Source organism: Gasterosteus aculeatus, chromosome Y (genome assembly GCF_964276395.1).
Source record: "Gasterosteus aculeatus chromosome Y, fGasAcu3.hap1.1, whole genome shotgun sequence".
NCBI lineage: Eukaryota > Metazoa > Chordata > Actinopteri > Perciformes > Gasterosteidae > Gasterosteus > Gasterosteus aculeatus.
In genome coordinates this window covers 4,558,646-4,565,500 of record NC_135709.1, presented here as the reverse complement: position 1 = coordinate 4,565,500, position 6,855 = coordinate 4,558,646, and the positions used below count along the sequence as shown (strand labels likewise).

General features: G+C 44.9%; 1 long non-coding RNA gene across 1 annotated transcript; it reads left to right on the top strand.

Annotated features, from left to right (window-relative positions):
* Positions 1 to 2,058: 2,058 nt before the first annotated feature.
* Positions 2,059 to 2,597, top strand: LOC144390897 (uncharacterized). The gene is made up of 2 exons (XR_013454710.1): positions 2,059 to 2,317; positions 2,525 to 2,597. It is a non-coding gene; the product is annotated as an uncharacterized LOC144390897 (long non-coding RNA).
* The last annotated feature ends 4,258 nt before the right edge of the window (positions 2,598 to 6,855 follow it).

Sequence of the window (6,855 nt, the reverse complement as noted above, 5' to 3'; positions counted from 1 at the left end):
AGGGATGTATACTATTAGTCTGAAGTGAAATCATCATGTAACTATTGATAGTTTCCTTTTAATGCTAACCTGAATTTGAACAAAAGTAGTTTCTCGATGTAGAATTTAAAGGAAAGGCTCATGTATGGTATTTTGAGAGGCTTTAATTTTGGAATAGTACATCAGAATGTCCTGCTTATCCCTGGGTGAGGCCTTGGGGATGTGTACAATAAACCTGAAGTGGAAGTATCATGTAGCTATTGGTCGTTTCCATTTTAAATACCATCTGAAATTGATTATAAGGCTGGTGAATCAGATTTAAGGGAAGGTTTAGTGATCTATGACATTTCGCGTCGCTCCACGTGGTTAACGACAACTGACTCTTGTATGCTTTGTCCGGCGGCCGCAGGAGTTCTTGGCTGCTTATCTAGCCGTCCGGCCTGTGCCCCGACGTGCGGAGTTGCGAGGAAATCTGCGAACGCTGCTCGCAGATTTAATTATTATTATCAGGAACTTAGGGGCCCTAGGCAACCACCTAGTTTCGCCTGCTCAAAGGTTTTCAGCTTTGGAGCAGGAATACATACTGCAGGTATGTCATCAAAACATAGGGATGGTTACATACGTACAGAGGACTGATTGTTTATCCTCATGGGACAGAACATCCCTCCCGAAGCCAGCGCCCCTAATCTCGGAAGACAAGATGTCGGTCAGCTGAGGGTAGCAAAAACCTAGTAGTTCAGCCTTATTAATATCATGACACACACTATTTGCAGTTTTTACCAACACATGGTATGGAAAAATGGCCCGACTCCGGCCCATTGCAGAGCCATATAAAAAAGTGTCGAAGTGTTTTTCTATGGCTCTGCAATCATTGAAATAGTTTGGGAATGAGCAGGAACTGCTGGATTTTAAGTGAACCAAGTCAAGTATACATGCAGACATCAAAATGAAGCACATCACATTTTATTTTAAGCGAAAAGACGATGAAGAGAAAGAGGAATTAGGTGAGGGGTATTTGGAACATTCAACTAACGTGAAAGAGGTTTCTTCACAAGATGTAGAGCTACCAAAGAACAACCTTAGCGAACCGGCTATGTTGACTACAACTGCCACGACTTCAACGTCCACTGGAGCCGGCAGAGGGAGAACATATAAAAACAGCTGATCAAACAATACCCTTTACATTTAGGCGCAGTATATGTGTAACCCCTGTAAGATGTCTACTGCTTTCCCTGTAAAATATAATGGACACAAAAGGAAATTGTGGACCTTCTTTTAATCCTCAATTTCACTACACAAAATACTTAAGACAGTGATCGTATAGTTTTAGAACAGAACTTGACTACACAAGCAATACAATGAAACATATAACCAAAAAATATATACAGGTTAGTCAACTTAATATAACATACCTGTAAAATATAACAGACACAAAAGGAAATTGTGGACCCAGAAGGACGACTTAAAATTGATGTTAGCTAGCTAAAAAGATGGACACTGTTACAGACAATAAACATATCACTAACTTAATAAAAACATGGCAAACGGACATCTAAAATAATAAAGCTAGCTACACCATGAATGAAATGAGTATACATTTTCCACGGACATTAAAAAAACACGTTACCTTCTTTTAATCCTCCATTTCACTGAGGATTAACCACAATCCTTCCTTTTTACGGTCCGTTTGGTTTGTGTACCACTTTGTGGCAGTAGATGGCGTAGTTCAGCCAATTTAGAGGGGTTTTAGCCATCCATTCTAACTATGTTACCTACACCCCCCTAAAATCCTGCTAAATTGGGGCACATTGAATGAAAACGAAAAAACAAAACAACAACGATACCACTTATAAAATCCCAGTTGCTTAGTCATAAAAGCATAATCAGTTCAGACAGTTAAAAAAACTTTTCACTTCACTGTCAGCAACGGATCGGCCAATCCCCTTACCAACATAGACAAAAAAAGATGCCGTGTATACCTCCTTTCTGTAAACACTGCTCTATGACATAGACAACCGGAAGATACCTGTCAAGTGTAAAACAACTCAAAATAGTTAGCATCCTAACCAGAAAACATGTTCCTCACTGTTGCGTCAATTTCCGGTCACAAGCCGCACAGAGAACTCAAGGCCCATATCCACCCCGGACAGTCGGAGCGCACCCAGACTGCAGGGGGCGACGATGCGGCTAATGGAGATTCCACTCACAGGAAGTGCCTGCGTACGAACAGGAAGCGCATGGCATAAAATGTTTGTGGAGAGCTCAGATGGCTCTCTCACTCGGCCCTGAGGAAAAGGACACTGTGGCCACGGCTCCTAATCTCCCAGAGACGCAACTGGTGGGACAGTATGATTTATTGTTTGTTCATGCTTTGCTTTACTTAGTGAAATGTGTCATTTAAATTAAGTAATGGGGACTTATCCTAGGTTTATCTGAATAATTTTGGTTTGGTTTGGGAATTCAGTCGCATTTATTTATTATTACTTTAAGAAAGTTATTATCGAAATGTACTCGACTAATTCATGGGTTTTGCTTTGTTTGAAAGGTTATCAACCTGCTCTGTTCTTTGTCCGATCCACCAAACCACCCTTAAGAGGAATAAAGGATCATAAAATCAACAGTTCTCGAGTTGTCCTTTGTGTCCACCGGAGAGAAAGCTCTTTTCAAGTTTGGGCAGAGCCGTGGTTAATCAGGAAAAACACACGAAACTTGACAGTTGATAAACAACGTGGCAGCAAGAACAAGGATCAAAGGCCTGAAGTCAAGCTGTCGACGCAAAGGAAGAATTGACTGGAAACGTTTTCACCATGGCAAAGGAAACTCTTGGGAAAACGGTCAAGCAACTGAAGCAAGAGCGAACCTTAGCTAAATCTGCTTTCACTAAGCAAGCAAATTACCTGAACAAAGCTTCAGATGGTATGATTAAACATGAACTTCTAGAAGAGTTCAGCAAACTCAGTTCCTTGGCAAGGCATGTCAGCGATGCTAATGAAGACTACAGGGCTAGACTACTGGCTGAAGTAGGAACTGAAGAGGACGAAGAAGTAAAGCTCAACGAGCACCAGCAGGCTGAGCTTGAAAGGACAATGGAAGAGTGTGACATGAGACTGGGGAACATCCGTGAGGCAGTCCAATCCAACCTCTGGCTAAGATATGGTAAAGAGGAGGTAGACTTTGCAATCCAAGAAGTGGAAAAAGCCTGTGACAGAGCCCAAGCAAGCCCCTCACTGCTATCAATCGGGACGCTATGAACTACAGCTGGAGAGAGCGAGGAGGCTGATCCATAATACAACTGTAAGCCTGAAAGACTGGGAAAAATGGATCCCACATGTTCAGGCAGCAGACCTGAAGGGCAGATTGAAAGACCTGAGAATATTTGGGAGCAACCTTGAGGCCAGGAGAGCAGAATTCCTCACTGCACAAAGAATTGCAGAAGACGAAAGAAGAGGTCCAGACCAACCGCTTCAACCAACAGCAGTCCCACAGCCTGTGGTGAGAATAAAGCCAACATGTCTACCCAAATTCACTGGGATTAGGAGAAATTTACATAGATGGCAGAGAGACTGGGAAAGTCTGCAAAAGCAGGGAGAGCCGACTGGATCGGTGGAAGTGAAGAAGTTCCAACTCCTTGACAGTGTGGAGGAGAGGATATGTAAAGACCTGAGTTTGTCAACATACAACAGTGCTGAAGACATTTTTAAAGTACTTCAAAACAGGTATGGAAACAAGCAAACGATTGCTTTGGAGGTAATTGAGGACCTAGAGAGGATCCCTCCCTTAAAGTCACACCAGCCAAGGAAGGTAATTGACCTAATTCAGGCTGTGGAAAAGGCCCTGAATGACCTCACGGAGCTCCAAAGCACAGGAGCCATAAAGAATCCCCTTGTGATCAGATCCATAGAGAGCAAGCTCCCAGATAATATAAAGAGGGACTGGCTGCCGTTCATGGTCAATCCAAGAAATGGAGTCACGATAATCATGGAGTCATGATAATCACTTCGACAGCCTTCTAACATTCTTAAAGACACAAGAGGAGATTCTAGAGAGGCTTGACCAATTGGGCGTAGGTGAAAAACCTGAAAAGAAAGTTACGTACCTGTATGCCTTCACAAAGTCAACAAGGAAAGGAGGATGTGTTGTCTGTGGAGAGGAGAAGCATCGTGACAAGATCTTATTTTGTAAGCAGTTTAAAGAACTGGAACCTAATGGAAAGCTGAATGTTATTGAAAGGCTGGGAGCATGCAGAAGATGCCTCCGATGTCACGCAGACGATGGTGAATGCACCGACACTTACCTGTGCAGGAACAGAGACTGCATAAGAGGAAGCTCTTCAGATCACCATTTCTTTCTCTGCCTGAAAGGAGGATTCAAGGGGAAAGATTCTGCGAAAGTGGGAAAACCCAGCACCAGGAGGCAAACATTCACGGAGGAACAAAAGAAATTGATATCCGAGCTGACCCCAGACATGGCAGGAAAAGTCAGGAGAGCCTTCTCCAACATGGCTGCAAAATCACACTGGAAGAAGCCTCCCTGTAGTGATGGACTCAAGGACATGTGAGTTACCAGTTATTCTTATGCTTCTCGAAGTAACTACCAACGCAGGACAGAAAATTGGAACTCTCATTGACTTAGCATCAGATACCAACTACATCACTCATGTTGCCGCCAAGAGACTGAAGCTGCAAAGTGAAAATATCACGCTTGTCGTCCATGGAGTTGGAGGCATGGCCATGAAGGTGGAGACCAAAAGATACTTACTCAAGGTAAGAGTCAAGACACCTAGAGGCACGGATAGAGCTCATGAGTTGATCTGTTATGGGTTGGATGAAATTGCAAATGTTCACGGAGTAATCAAAGCACAGCAACTCAAGAAGTTCTTCCCTGAGACCAACCTGGAAGATCTTCACAGACCGGAACATGTTGAGCTTCTCATAAGCCACCGTGAAGGAAGACTTGCTCCACAGAGAATAAAAGTAGTAGGAGATCTCGTCCTGTGGGAAGGCCCCCTAGGAAAGACTGTTGGCAGAGCACATCCAGACCTCTGTGAAGTAGTGGGTACGGCCCTGCAAAATTCTGAGACTCACTTTGCACGGTCAATGAGGATCACAGCAGTGAAGTACCAAGAAATTGCCGAGATGCAAGAATCCAGAGCTCAAACCAAAGCCACTGTTATTGGCAGGGAATTCTTGGACTGGTGGAAGTGGGACAGCATAGGTGCGGCTTGCGAGCCCATGTGTGGAGGATGCCAGTGTGGTAACTGTCAGCCAGGAGGCAAAGACATGACTCTGAGTGAAGAAAGAGAGCTTGAGATGATCAGGCAGGGCCTCAGCTATGTGAAGTCAGATGCGCTTAGTCGAGAGCCTTACTGGGATGCAAAATACCTGTGGATTGAAGATCCAAGTTCCCTGCCCAACAACAGAAGCGCAGTGGAAGCCACGTTTTTGAGGACGGAGAAACGGCTCAAGAAAGAACCAGAGTGGCGTACAGCATACTCAACTCAAGTCCATGAGATGGTGGAAAGGAGGGCAGCGAAGAAACTCACTAGAGAGACCATTGCTGACTGGAAAGGACCAGTATGGTACGTCAGTCACTTGGTGGCGCCAAACCCGAACTCTGTAACGACACCTGTCCGACTGGTATGGAACAGCAGCCAAAAGTTTAGAGGAATCAGCATGAATGACCTTCTCCTGAAAGGGCCTGATGTGCTTAATCCCATTCGAGCAGTGCTACTAAGGTTCAGGAGAGGAGTCCATGCTGCCCTCGGCGACATCAAAAAGATGTACAATTCTGTGTGGCTCGAAAACCTGGAGATGCACCTCCATAGATTTCTCTGGAGAAACAGCGAAGATGAAGAAATTGAGGGATTTGCCATCACCAGGGTCAACATGGGCGATCGACCGGCAGGGTGCATCGCACAACTGGCCATGAGAGAGACAGCAAGGCTGCCCATGTTCACTCATCTGGAAGAGGAACGGAGAGTCATTGAGGAGGATTCCTATGTAGACGACATTCTGACATCCCACAATGACCTGTAAAAGCTAGACAGAACTACCAAAAAAGTCGAAGAAATTCTGAAGGCAGGTGGATTCTTCCTAAAGCCATGGGTCCGATCAGGCCAAAGTGGGAGGCAGACGTCCACATCAGAACATCCACATCAGAACGTCCAGCATCGTTAGAGGAAGTCTTCATTCTCCCCAACCAAATGAGGGAAGGAAACAAAGCCCTGGGAGTTGGTTACCTCGTCGAACCAGACAAACTATACCTCACGACATCGATAAACTTCTCAAAGAGAAAAAAGAAGATGAGAATCGGTCAAAATCTCGTCGAGGAAGAGGTGAGGAGAAAAACTCCAAACCCATTGACTAGAAGACAACTGCTTAGCCAAGTAGCTAGTTTATATGATCCAATAGGCCTTGCAACACCTGCCAAACAGAAAGGAGCCATTCTGGTCAGGAAAGCATTTCAAGAAACTGGAGGCAAGAATCTTCTACGAGACACGTGGGACACACCGCTGTCTGAAAGACTCAGGGAAGAAGCCATCCACCTGTTTGAGGAATACACACGCCTCAACAAAATTACCTTCCATAGAAGCCTCACACCAGTCAGAAGGATTGGAGAACCCTGGGGAATAACGTTCTCAGATGGTAGCGACCAGAGCTATGGAGCTGTTGCATACTTCAGGTGGGAGACCGAGCAAGGCATTCTGGTCCGGCAAAGCCAAGCTCACACCACTTGACCAAAAGGAAGAAGCAGTGAAGGCTGAGGTATGTGGTGCTGTATTTGCGGCAAGACTGAGAAAATACATTGAAAAGCACAGTCGGATACAAGTCAAACGTTGGCTCCATCTGCTGGACAGTCAAACTGTGCTGGGTGCCA